The 14903-nt window shown below is 44.0% G+C and overlaps 1 long non-coding RNA gene across 1 annotated transcript in view; it reads left to right on the forward strand.

Annotated features, from left to right (window-relative positions):
• The window catches only part of LOC109616052, a 31598-nt gene extending 17520 nt beyond the window's left edge, over positions 1–14078 (forward strand). The window contains exon 4 of the long non-coding RNA XR_002197098.3: positions 13325–14078. This is a non-coding gene — a long non-coding RNA (uncharacterized LOC109616052). The remainder of the gene's footprint in view (positions 1–13324) is intronic.
• Positions 14079–14903: the final 825 nt, after the last annotated feature.

The raw sequence follows: 14903 nt of genomic DNA on the forward strand, positions 1-14903 counted from the left end.
GTTGTGGATTAGCCCATTAATTTACAATGTTTAAGACTTACTAATTTTATTTGGACTATTTTTTTTTTTGGTTTCCATTGATGAAATCACGTTTGGACAGGTAGACCTGTCCCATATTCTTATTATATTTGATGTATTAAAAATTATCTTTATATCTGAATTTTAGGAGCCACATATGACCAGTTTCAATACCATTCATATAGCTTCAGTCCTGGGTTTATAAGTATGCTAAATTAAGATTCTCCATTGAAAGTGCTTTTGAAGTCCAGGACCATGCTTAATCCGGGCTGGAACACTAGGGCTTAGAGGTTTTCCCATATGCAGCACGATATGGTCAGAATTAGTTCCATTTGGCTCAGAGTGCTGTGCCAGTGGTTTTCCTGATGGCCAGTTTAACCAACGGCTCCTTTACTCCATATCCCTGGTACCTCCTAAATAGCAACCTTGTATACATTATACCCTTAACCCTGCCCAACACCCTCTGGCCAAAAAAGGGCCCTATAATAAGAATAGGGTGCTCTTTGGGACAGAACCCTAACCCCTACACCACAGGAATAGCCACTTCCCCATGGCTCCGCGGCACAGTGCTCCATGGGAGGTGCCCCCCACACTGGAAAGACACTGCCCAAGCCTACATTCTTTTGGGCAGGTGTGTAGGTGGATTCATTCCTCAACGCACTTAAACACAGTTATTTGTTTATATATGTGTGGATGTGCGCGTGTGTGTCTGTGTGTGTGTGTGTGTGTGCGTGCGTGCGTGTAAGATAAAGAAAATGAGAGAGAGAGAGAGAGAGAGAGCCTTGAGTGGCTAGGCCACAGAGGTATTGTTTTACTGGGTTGTGGATCCTGCTGAGTTCTGGAACACAGAAGGTATCTCCAGTGTTCCGTGTCTATGCCGCCAGCCCTCTCAGCACGTCATCACACACCAATGCACAGATACACCACAGGAAGTGGCAGACAGCGCAGCATACCTGTGTGTCTGAATCTGTACTGGGGGTCCACTCACCGTCCACATACCTGGGACAGGTCTGGTGAGCTGGTACACACACAAACACACACACGCAGACACACACAAACCCTTAACATGTTTTCACATTATTAGACAGAAATGGAGAGATTGTGCCGTTTCAGCAGCACCCACAGTCCGAACCCCCCATCCCAGGTCCTGCATACCCTCCTGTTCTGCAATAACAAACGCGAGAGGGGGTACAACACTGAAAAAATAAAGCAATCAGTATTGACCATTGTGTGATTTCCACCAGAGAAGCAGAAAAAGTGTTGAAACTGCATTATGAAAAACAAGCACAGCGTAAGGAAACACCCCCAGAATAGCAAGAAAATGTCTGCTGCTAAGATTAGTTTTCTTATTACTTGGCATATTCTTCTCGTTTTCTTTTCGTCTGAGTTTTTTTTTGCGTGCATGACATTTTCAGACAGAGGTAAACCTTACGTTCAATCGGTCTGTCTGTCTATAGTGCATAGTGCTAAGGCATAGCAGAGTGTGTCCATGGTAGTCTCTAGTTTAGAAATGTTGCTGTTGCTGTTGGCTGGTGTGTTTAATGTTTTGTGTGACGTGATATGGTCCAGCTCGTTGTCATGTAGGTGCCAAGGGTTCTTATCCTAGACACTGCATGGGTGGGTGTCCTGTTTGTTAGTGTCTGTGCAGCTGTGGATACATATACAGTCTCTAGATTAGATGCTGCCTGGTCTAGCTTCTCTTGGGATTACTAGTCTGGCACCCTATATAATGGCACCCTATATAGTAGCACCCTACTACCTATATAGTAGCACCCTACTACCTATATAGTAGCACCCTACTACCTATATAGTAGCACCCTACTACCTATATAGTAGCACCCTCCTCCTTATATAGTGACACCCTACGCCCTATACAGTGACACCCTACTCCTTATATAGTGACACCCTCCTCCTTATATAGTGACACCCTACGCCCTATACAGTGACACCCTACTCCCTATATAGTGACACCCTACTCCCTATATAGTGACACCCTACGCCCTATACAGTGACACCCTACTCCCTATATAGTGACACCCTACGCCCTATATAGTAACACCCTACTCCCTATATAGTGACACCCTACTCCCTATATAGTGACACCCTACTCCCTATATAGTAACACCCTACTCCCTATATAGTGACACCCTACTCCCTATATAGTGACACCCTACGCCCTATATAGTGACACCCTACTCCCTATATAGTGACACCCTACGCCCTATACAGTGACACCCTACTCCCTATATAGTAACACCCTACTCCCTATATAGTAACACCCTACTCCCTATATAGTGACACCCTACACCCTATATAGTGACACCCTACTCCCTATATAGTGACACCCTACGCCCTATATAGTAACACCCTACTCCCTATATAGTGACACCCTACGCCCTATATAGTGACACCCTACTCCCTATATAATAACACCCTACTCCCTATATAGTGACACCCTACGCCCTATATAGTGACACCCTACGCCCTATTTACTGGCATGTTACTCCCTATACAGTGGCACCCTACTACCTATATACTAATACCCTACTCCCTATATACTGACACCCTACTCCCTATTTACTGGCATGCTACCCCCTATATACTGACACCCTACTCCCTATATAGTGACAACCTACTCCCTACATTGTAACTCCCTATATAGTGACAACCTACTCCCTATATTGTAACTCCCTATATAGTGACAACCTACTCCCTACATTGTAACACCCTATATAGTGACAACCTACTCCCTACATTGTAACACCCTATTCCCTATATACTGGCATCTTTGTCTTGGTCAGTCTCTGTCAGTCTCTATGTCTTGTTCAGTCTCTGTCAGTCTCTCTGTCTTTTTCAGTCTCTGTCAGTCCTTTTGTCTTGGTCAGTTTCTGTCAGTGTCTTTGTTGGTCAGTTTCACTCCTCTCCATCTGTTTCAGTATCTCTCTGTCTCTGTCTTTCTTCGTCTTTCTCAGTTCACATGTATCTGTCTCTATCTCAGTTTCTAAGTCTCCGTCTCAGTCTCTCTGTCTCTCTGTCTCTCCATCAGCCCTGCTGGCATGAATTCCTAGAAAACTAGATTTCTATCTCTCTCTGTTTCTCATCTGAAGGCGTTTAATCCTGTCATCAACATTTTAAATAAATAATTAATGTCATTCTCAGCATTCCTCTGTAGACCATTCTCACGAAGCAGCAGTATTCTATCTCTGGCTCTGATCGTATCAATAATTGGAAACATAATAAAACAAAATACAGGGTTAAGGATGTTTCCCAAATGGTACCCTATTCCATGTATAGTGAACAGCATTTGACCAGGGACCATATCCAGTACTAGTCAAACGTTTCGACATAGTTACCCCTCATTAGAGTGGTGTGTCTAAACTTTTGACTGGTACAGTTAGCTCCAACTCTTAATTAGCGCATTACCTAGGAAATAGGGTGCCATTTAAGACATAGTCACAGTGTTTCTTATCCCTGTCTCTTCCTCTGCTCCACTGTTCCTCAGGTCACTACGCCCTCAATGACACATGCATAACACATTTATCATTTGAGGTTTGTGGAGAGTAATGCTGCCAATGGAGATGTATCTAGTTTCCTTCTTACTTTCAACTCAGAGTGTTTGATTTTGTACATCGTCCTCCTGTCAGCACATAGAATTGGCACCTTGTTCCTTTCAACAGAGTGCATTACTTTTGAATAGAGCCTGAAAGGGCACCATTTAACTCCAGGGATAAGCAGTGCCCTATTTTGGACAGACCCACATACTTCCAGAAATGGAAAGAGTATGGAAATACTATTAATTTAATGACAATTTACTCAAGGCAAAGTGAAAACTGTTTGTGTAACAAAGTAAAAGTGAAAGTTCTGAGTTAATTGTAAATAATTTCCTTTTAAAAAACAAATATTGACCACGATGAATTTGCTTTATTACAAAGATTGCTAGAATGCAGTTACACGTCCTCGTTTAACATTCCATGTAATGAACAGAAAAAAGATTAGAGTAAATCAATGTTTAGTATTAGCAACATACATTTATTGTGTAAGTTGCAACAAGGCACTGTATGGGGACAGCTACACTTCTGGGCTGCAAAGGGCTATTGAATGGCAGATCTGACCCCCTGTTGGGTGGTTCAGCCAAAAGACCAAATGGGAACTAAAAGCTAGAAAATGTATGTAGGGTTTGAGCATTGCCTGAAGGTAGAAAAAGGGAATGTATTTTTTCAATAAACTGAAAAAACTTAATGTCAAGCTGCATGAGACATCATCGCAATGCTTACACCAATTTTTATATTTCCAACAACCTTTAACTCATTCATTTACTCACTCACCTGCTAATTTATTCACTTACTCAATCACTTACTAATTAACTTACTTATCCAATTATGCAGTCACATATGCACTTACTCATTCATTCATTCCCTCACTCACTCCCTTACTTACTCATTCCCTCCCTAATGCAAGGCCAAATAGGCAGAGCCAGAACACAAGAGAAATACGGTACCTAAAGGATTTTATATCAAATTAGCATCAACAGAATATCAGTGAAATGCAAACTACTAAGCAAGCCTTTGGTGCCCCCAGGAAAGAGAAATGCTGCTACAGATCTTATAATTGATAACCTAAATGTAGTCTACACAGAGTGTATAAATTCAAGTATATTTGTCACTACACAATAGCAACAGCATTGTTGTTAATGAAATGCTTGTTTTCCAAAAACACCCTCAACATTTCTGGCATAAGTAATATAATAGAATAAAAAATAGAATAAGAACAATATAGAAGAAGAAATTTAGTACATAATAAAATTGATAAGTGTTCATTGTGTCACTCTTCTAAGCAGCGTTAGGTAGGTTCCAGCATTCATCTGGTAATGTTATTTCCTCTATTGCAATAGTACATTATTAAATGTGTTCAAAGATTCAACAGTCTTAAGGCCTGGGGGAAGAAGCTTTCCTGGGACCTGTTGGTTGTGGACAGGATGGTCCTGTATCTCCTGCCAGAGCAAAACAGGGAGAAAGTTCATGTTGGGGTGACATGGGTCCCTGATGACATGGGTCCCTGATGACATGGGTCCCTAATGACATGGGTCCCTGATGACATGTGTCCCTAATGACATGGGTCCCTGATGACATGAGTCCCTAATGACATGGGTCACTAATGACATGGGTCCATGATGACATGGGTCCCTGATGACATGGGTCTCTAATGACATCCGTCCCTGATGACATGGGTCTCTGATGACATGGGTCCCTAATGACATCCGTCCCTGATGACATGGGTCCCTGATGACATGGGTCCCTGATGACATGGGTCCCTGATGAAGCGTAGGGCCTTCTTCCTGCACCTGTGTGTATACCTATACAAGTCCTGCAGAGATGGCCGGTCCCTCCAGGTGAATCATCTTGACCACCCTCTATGGAGCCATTTGGTCAAGGACAGTGCAGCTGCCATACGAGGCTGTGATACAGCCAGTCAGGATACTGTGTAGGCAGTGATACAGCCAGTCAGGATACTGTGGAGGCGGTGATACAGCCTGTCAGGATACTGTGGAGGCGGTGATACAGCCAGTCAGGATACTGTGGAGGTGGAGATACAGCCCGTCAGGATACTCTCAGTGATGCACCTGTAGATGTTGGTGAGTATCCTGGAGTCCACTCCTCGTGGAGTCCACCTCTTTAGTCGGCTTAGGAAGAAGAGACGTTTCCTTGCCTCCTTGATAACGATGTTGGAATAGAGAGACCAGGACAGAATGTCGCTGACTCTGACCCGGAGGACCCTGATGCTGCAGACTCTCTCCTCTGCAGGCCTATTGATGTGGATAGGGGCATGGCTTCCCCCGTTTCCTCCTGTCCTGTAGTCCACAATCAGCTCCTTCGTTCTGCTGACGTTAAGCTGGAGGTCGTCATCCTGACACAATGATGACAAGATTCTGATTGCCTCTCTTTAGGCAGTCTCATCAGTATCGGAGATCAGGCCAATGACAGTGGTGTCGTCTGCGAACTTCTCAGTGATGTCAGAGGAGTGCGGGGGCCCGGAGTCATGCTTGAACAGGGAGTACCGGAGGGGACTGAGCACACAGCCTTGTGGGACGCCCATGCTGAGAGTCAGTGTGGATTAGGTGGAGCTGCCCATCCGAACGACCTGAGGTCCGCGGACACTGGCCGGTGTGGAGGCCCAGATCCCTGAGCTTCACCACGAGCTTGTGGGGCACAATTGAGTTGAATGCTGAACTACGACCAACAAACAGCATTCTCACATATGTATTCCTTCGGTCCAGATGAGAGGCGGCAGAGTGGAGGGCAAGTTTGGTCTCCAAGAAAATTGTAGTGGATCTAAAGATGAGGGTAGGGAGGTGGTGATATGTCCTTAGACTTACCGCTGAAGCGCGTCATGACTAGGGATGTTAGTGCTCTAGGGCAGGAGATGTTTGGGCAGAGTACTTTTCTTGGGGGACAGGGACAGTGGTGGTCTCCTTGAAACTTGGGGACTATCAGCCAGTTGGTCAGCACGTACCTTGAGGCCAGGGATATTGTCCAGAACAGGAGCCTTGCGAGGGTTTATGCTTTTAAGAGATTCGCACATGTCCGCCCTAGCATGAATAAATGCTTATTTGTTGTCCTACAATGATGTAAGATTGCAGGCAGATTTATAATATGGATCCAACTTCTATACCATAATTATTGCACTCAAATACTCACCAATCTATCAATCAATCACTGTCACAGCAATTTAAACTCCATTGATGGATGAGGCAGAGTTTTACACTTTCACCTCTTTGTCTATCTCTGGCCATCATGCTGCTAGCTCAAGCCATAAGATCTCATGTAGCAACACATGGCTAAAATACTAAAAACACTAAACGTCTCTTTAAGTATATAACAATAACCTTTATGTACCTAAACCCCACTCTAATATTCCTGTTCTACTTGATTAATTTGTTTGGTACCATGTCTGGATACAGAACTAACTGGAATAAGATCGAACTTTTACCTATACAGACGCAAAACCCCTCTCCTTCAAAACATATCCAGTTATGCTAGCTAGCTCAAGCATGTGTGCTATTAGTGTTGCAGAGGTCGAAAGAGAATGGCGTGGATTGTGGCCACAAACAGGCTCAGTAATATTAATAATAACTGCACAGGTAAACAGTGATGCGCAGATGAATGACATAGCTGAAACTAACCTTAACTCACTGGGCCTGCAACGTTGAACGATGAAGCAGGACACGTGCCGGGAGAACGGAAGACCTTTAATAAAGTAACGCAAATGTACCAAACAAATACAAAATCCCAGAGGAAGAACAACATTACAAATGGATGAAACCAAAACAAAGACCGACAAGACACACTAGGAAAAGAGAAACTTAAATAGGGACAGCAATTAGGGAAATAGGTTAGGGCAATAAACAGCAAAAGTGGTGTCCATGATCCAAGTGAGGAAGAGAGGGCATTGCATCTCACTAGTAGCTGGCAACCTGCCATGCCAGGACGTGAATGTTCTTTGGTGCTGATGGGCTACTGCAACAGACAACCACACCAGGTCCACTCCTATCGGCTAACAGCAGAAGAAGCAGATGTAGTAGGGAGGTGATCGCATACACTTGAAAGTTGAGGATTGGAAAAGCATTGCTTTGGTTTGATGAATCCCAGTTCCTGTTGGTGATTCAGGATTTGGCGTTAGCAGCATGAGACCACGGATCCATTTTGCCTGGTGTCATCGGTACTGGTGATGGTGTAATGTGTGGGGAATGTTTTCTTGGCATATTGTAGGTCCCTTGATACAAATTGAGCAACATTTTAGTGCCGGTTTGTCTGACTTGGTGAAACCCTTCATGGCCACAGTTTACCCAGTGCCACGTGGATACATTGAGAATATGTGGCACATGTCACAATGTTTGTGTTGCTTCAGAAGGTTTCAGGAACATGACAACAAGTTCAGTTAACTTCAATAGCCTGCGCAGTCACCAGACTTAAAGCAAATAGAGCTTTTATGAATATTCTGACGTCCAACTTCCAGCAACGGTGTAACACGGTCATGTCAGTGATGTGTATCAGCATCCCTGTGGAGCATTTCCCAACCTTGTAGAATCCAGAAAACAAAACATTCAGGTTGTTCTGAAGGCAACGCAGACACCTGACTTCAGATTCAGTCTAGCCCTGTCAAAAGATCAGGCTCAGTGGAAAATCTCAGTAGGGGTTATTTTTAATCTGAGTCTGGAAAAGCAATCCTAAAAGAACATGTGTTCCAAAACCTGTTAGAAAACAGGACTACTGTATGGACTGAAGGGTTAAAAGTTCAGCTCTTCTGCTGTTTTGTGAGAAAGAAACTTGAGACTTGTAAGTGTCAGTTCAGGGCTGCAACCAGGCATGGCTGCTGGATGAACGGAGAGGGCAGTTCAAATCAGCATGGGGTCACATTATTTTCAGTTCTAGCATTGGAATTGCATTGAATTCTGCTTATTGTCACTCTACTGAAGTTCAAATGCTGAGACCACTGAATACATTTGAGGTGAAAATGTGTCCTGAAATGTGTAGCCCCATCATAACAACACACCAAGGACAGCAAACAAAGAGTCATTTACTAATTTCAAACAATGTTAATGCAGCTATAGGCAGAGTTGGCTTACCAGAACAATTGAACAAAACACTGAAAGTGGGGTAAATTCACACAGACAGAAATTCTGAATAGCAGTTTAGATGCTGAAGAATAATTTAGAAAATAACAAAACAGAACAGTACAATTATACCACAGCTAGTCTCACCAGTCACTTTATTATGTACTATTGTGTGTTAACACCAATAGCCAAACAGCAAATCATGGGGCTGCAACTCAACATACAAAAAATTAAGAGACCACAGCATCTTTTTCTTTCCTTTCCAAAAAAGTCGAAAAGGTAGGTTTTCAGTGTGGAAAAGAAGGGTTAAAATTAAGAGAACTTTTTTGGAAAGGAATCTAAGCGTCTTTGACCGTTGTGTGATTGTTGGTGCCAGACGTAGTTGTTCAAGCATCTTACAAATGGCTGACCTCCTGGGATTTTCACTCACTGCAATTGCTTTACTTTAAAGAAAATTGGGTGATAAACAACAAACATCCAAATAGCTGCAGTTGTGTGGGCAGTTGTTAGTGAGAGAGGTCAGAGGAGAATGACCAGACTCATTCAAGCAGACAAAAAGGCCACAAATATGCAAAAGGAGACTAAAGGCTAGGTTAACACTAAACAAACGAAACAGTAACATCCAAATAACCACTATGTAATGGCCTGAAGAAGTGAGATGCAGCCATGGACAACAGTCTTACCAAATACCAGGCTTATCACCTTAATAATGAATGCCTTATCATCCCCCAAAAACTCTAAAATGTGATATTGATTTTGGAATGGCTTCAAATATAGTCTGTGTTTCATTCAGGCAGAACAGCTCTGCTAATATTAAGCAAACATTGATGGAAGTCCACTTGTCCTATAGGTATTTCCATAGCCATCAAAACACTGAGGTGGGGTAAGCCTACACTGAACCGAAGGTATTGAAATTCCACTCTACATGTCCCCCATGGAAGTATTGACGGGTGCAACCATGCAAAGAGATGCTCTTCCAGTTGTGCCGAAAGGTTTTTCAGGGATTATGAATCATGCTATTTCAATCCATAGTCCTGCTTCAAATGTGGAAGATCAGACCCTCAGAAGATTCAGCAACATTATGATACGGAACCATATATATCTGTGGATCTGACTCTCATGTGATCAATGAAGCAATAGAAGCGCTTTGAACCGACTGCTATGAGATAGAAATCTAGGCTAACTTAGGCTAGTGCCTCTGTTTTAAGATCACCGGGAACAGTCTGAGGTTGGGGGAGCTGTGGAGCCATTCTCCTGGCTGCGCTTGTGGAACAGGAGATAGAATCCATACGGAGCTAGCTGGAACAAGGCAGCCTTATCGCTGTGGCGGGGCTCTGCCTCAGCGGTTTAAACGCTGCTGCAACTGCTTGCCCACCTACTCCTTTGTATACTGAAGGTACTTCGGCAATGCCAATTTCTGATATCTATTTTTGTGGTGAGAAATTAGCTGGTTCGGGATAATTGGCTATGGCCGATGACTATTATTAATGTTTAACAGTGAAAGCTAGGATGTAACCTCTTTTGTGGAGGCACGTAAGACTGAGTTTAGTGAAGCAGCTTCATCACTAGATTCTGCCCTAAAAAATCTAATATTACAGACTATGGTTAAAGATGCAGCATTTGTTTTGCCATACTACGCAAATCCAAAGGCTTCTTCCATTGTGCTGACATATTTTACACCAAAAATGATTTGAACTTCTCTGTTTTTATACTGGGACGTAAAACTGAATGCACTGAAATTTCAACTGTTTTGCTCCCCCTTGCTACCAGCCTGGTTGCAACTTTCTACCCCTCTTTACAGTGTCTAGTCATAAAGACTGGGGGAGGAGGGGTGAGACAAATGCACAGGAAATCCTATACCTCAACACAGTTTGTAGTATAGTATTCTCCAATATACTACTATGTTCTAGCACTACATGATGAAGGGATACTGCAGTGTGTAATATAATATTATAAAGTATTCTGCACAATTCTGTAATTTAAGTACATCACACGATTGAACAATACCATGATGTGTTGTACCACAGAATTGTGGAGGAGCTTTCATTAATTCGTCCAAAGTGTATTCTAAAATGGCAGTTCATTTTCCAATTAGCTAGAACAGTTATTGGACATTTTCATGCACAGAATCTACTTGGTGCAAATATACAGAAATGTTGACCAACTACCACACAAAAACCAAAATTGGATACTGTGAATGCAGTTCCAATGATGAAAGAGTTAGCAAGTTAACTATCATTGATTTGTTTTTGCAAAGACATATTTTGGGGAGCATCTGACGGCCTAACATGGTGAGTGATGAACATAAATGTTAATGAAATTTCGTTGTGACGCAAATGGTGATATTCTGTCACATTTTGCTAGTTTGACCAGCTGTTTTAGCAATTATAGTTTACTACAGAATACTATAGTAAACTGAGATATTTTTTTTTATACGTGTAAAGAAAGCCCAATGCGGCTCAGATGAAAGGAGATCCTTTATCCAGTTTTACAGCCTGTGATGTTTGGCATTGCGACAGGGTTAGTTGGCTTGCTCTCAGCTTTGAACTCTTTGACCCAGAAGTGTATTTTGCTATGTCATGAAAGCACTGAGAGAGAGTCTCTTCACGTCTTCAAGAGGGAATAGGCTGCCGTTTGGGATGCAACCTGAAAGTTTTCCATAGAACATAAACGCGGACAAGGTGAGGAGGACAGTTACGACCCAAACTCCTCCGGATGCACACACGCTATGCAAAGACACATGCAGGTGCATATACACATTGAACTCTGGAGACACACAGATTGACGTGGAACCCAAATGCTGTCGTTTCACACCGCCTGTATCGTGCGTTTGTTGCTTGGAACAACACAGAGGCCTCCTTAAATTGTAATTACTTTTGTGTTTATCGCAAGTCATGGCTTTCTTGGCTCGTGGTGACCAACCCACCATGGTAATAACTGAGATGTGATTCTGGCATCCGCCGCTGACCTCGCTTTATGGGGAAACACGTAAATAATCCTCCCACACAAGCCATTCGCATCTGCTGCCAGCTGTTTGGTTTTGAGGGAAATCGGTTTTGAGGAAAATCATGTGCAGCTCCCTAACTCAGCGGGGGTGCTGACAGAACAGACAGACACCGTCAATCATGTCAGGGACCCGGCCCGATCCAGCTCTGACTCAGTGACTTAGTGACTCCACATCACGTCAACCTAATAAGTAGCACTACAGGGGTCTGTTCTGGTCCCAGCCACAGCAGAGACAGATTTAACTCTTGGTCTAGCCGCATGGTGCTGGGACCACATTTCTCTCTGATGGTCTGGTAACTTGGGTTCTACATGGGTTAGTTGGTATGGACCTAAGTTAGAAGACCATGGACACATTACTGCGGGAGTTGAACCCCGCCGCAGGGATACCAGAGGGGTATTTTCAGGGGTGATATAAGATTTCATAGAGGGCGGTGCACTCTAGCACTCCCTCCTCACGAGGTGCTGCGCCACAACGACGGCACCGAGCAGCCCTGGGGTTGCAGTGCGGGACGTCAAACAGGAAGTCGCGAATGCGTCCAAGCCTTCCTTCCTTTCGTTACTTTAGCTCTAAACCACTCTCTATTTGTGGGTTTTATTTTTACAGTTTTTTTACAACGTTTTGCTGTGTGTTCTTTTCTTCTTCGTATGTTCTTTTGCTTTCTAGGAAAATAAGTTGGTGATGTACCGTGTGTTACGTTTCCCTGGACAGTATCTGAATTCCCAGGGTTGAACACCATCTTGTATAGATGCAGTAAACCATATTGTCTCTGATGTGGATTCATGTGGGTTTTATGGTGCGGATACAGGCTGGTACTGCATTACAATGACATTGTAATACGAGCCATTCTCTATTTTACAGACGTTTTGTCAATGTTGTGTCAACTTCAACTGAGATTTATTACACATTCATTGTACATGCCCAATAAAACGAACCATTCGTTATTGATTGGTTTTGGGGAAATGGAGGACTCCTCTTTAAAATAAAACAGAGTGATAGTATTTGCTTCCGATAAATCAATTGAATGAGTGTTATCTTGGCCTGGCTGCTTCTCTTTTTATAGTTAACACGTGGTTATAGAAACATCTGGAAGCAAGAGAGTAGAGAGGGAGCAAGAGGGAGAGGAGGTTCCAAAAAATCTTCAGACAACAATTTTGAAACTGACTGTGGATTAGTTAAGAATACTGGTTTAGTTGTGGGCATGTAGAGATGGACAGAGAAGGAGTGGAGAGAACAAGGCTGGAGCAGAGAGGTTTGTTGGGATGTACCTGTTCTCTCTGGGTGTCAAAAGTAGCACATAATGAAGGGAATAGTTTGTCATTTGGGAGACCCATGATTATTGGTCAGTCCAGTTTGCTACAGCAGAACAAGGACTAACCAGCAGCACCCAGGGACTAAATATGATTGGTTATCATACATGAATCTAAATGGTTCCCGTCACTGAGGGCTGAAAAACCAATCCAGTCCATTAGATACTGTAGTAAAGCATTGTACTGTGCAGTCCGCTATAGTATCTTAATTTATTGTCCTATTCTGAAACCCTACCTGCTAATCTGCTTGTATCCATCTCCTACTCTAAAATTCAATAATACACAGAGTACTGTAATTTTTCAAAACAACAAAGCCATATTAAGTTCAGGCATTTCTCTCTCCCGCCCCCCACGCCTCCCTCTCTCTCTCTCTCTCTGCAGGTTCCCAACCCCAGGTACGATTGTGACAGTGACACCTTCCTGAATACGGGCCAATTCCAGCCTGTTAAGAGGATCAGTTTCCCATTCCCGTCCTGACATAAATAACAACCAACCAAGTGCCACAGAGACCACAAGGCCGGGACGCCTCTAGTGCAAAGGTCACAGTTCAACATGGTACACCATGACTCTGCCACGCTGCAGAGCACCTCTATCCTCCCACAGCACAGCCCTCTGACCCGAGCACCTATATCCTCCCACAGCACAGCCCTCTGACCCGAGCACCTATATCCTCCCACAGCACAGCCCTCTGACCAGAGCACCTCTATCCTCCCACAGCACCGCCCTCTGACCAGAGCACCTCTATCCTCCCACAGCACAGCCCTCTGACCAGAGCACCTCTATCCTCCCACAGCACAGCCCTCTGACCAGAGCACCTCTATCCTCCCACAGGACAGCCCTCTGACCAGAGCACCTCTATCCTCCCACAGCACAGCCCTCTGACCAGAGCACCTCTATCCTCCCACAGCACAGCCCTCTGACCAGAGCACCTCTATCCTCCCACAGGACAGCCCTCTGACCAGAGCACCTCTATCCTCCCACAGCACAGCCCTCTGACCAGAGCACCTCTATCCTCCCACAGCACAGCCCTCTGACCAGAGCACCTCTATCCTCCAACAGCACAGCCCTCTGACCAGAGCTCTCAGTTCCTGAAACCTGCTAGCTTTACGCCTGGAAAATAAACAGGATCAGAATGCCTCGTCTCAGTTCTTGGTACATACACAAGAGGCATCCCAAGTGTCATACTATTCCTAATTTAGTGCACTACCTTTGACCAGCTGGTCAATATATAGGGGATATGGAATGCAGCCAGAGCCCTCACTAAGAGGATTTAGACCTTAAACCATTGTCTCCAGAATTGTACCTTAACCGCTTAGTGGGCAGTCCATTGAAACCCACACCCCTAGTGGAGAGTTTTCCCCACCTGGACAAACTTTCTAATATAGGCCTTAATCTCATGTGATCCACATGTACACACACACGCACACACACACACACACACACACACACACACAAACACACGTGCACACGGAAAGGTGAACTATTCAATAGTCTACATTATAGCTCTGTGTTTACAGGAACAGTAATATAACCATAAAGAAATTAGGTTGAACTAGGACTTGTCTCTCTAGAAGAGATCTGGAGATGGAGAGAGGGTGTGAGAAAGAGAGATGGTGAGAGAGAGAGTTGAACTGTAATCCTGGTGTGAACCAGCATGGGAAGGTTTGCCCACAGCAGGTCACATGGTGCTGGGCGATGATGTCACCTCCGGAGTTCAGTCAGGGCTAGTATCCCAAATGACACCCTATTCCCTATGTAGTTCAGTACTTTTGTCAAGAACCCATATGGGCTCTAGTTAAATGTAGTGCACTGCAAAGGAAATAGGGCTTGATTTGGAGCAGAGACAGGGCATCTGTGCCAAGAAGACAGATCCTTTAGACTGGAGGAACCCACTGAATGGAGCTGTGGAAAAGGAACTCTATATAGCTGAGAGGGATGGGAGAGAGAGGGAACGAGAGAG

This window comes from Esox lucius, chromosome 8 (genome assembly GCF_011004845.1).
Source record: "Esox lucius isolate fEsoLuc1 chromosome 8, fEsoLuc1.pri, whole genome shotgun sequence".
NCBI lineage: Eukaryota > Metazoa > Chordata > Actinopteri > Esociformes > Esocidae > Esox > Esox lucius.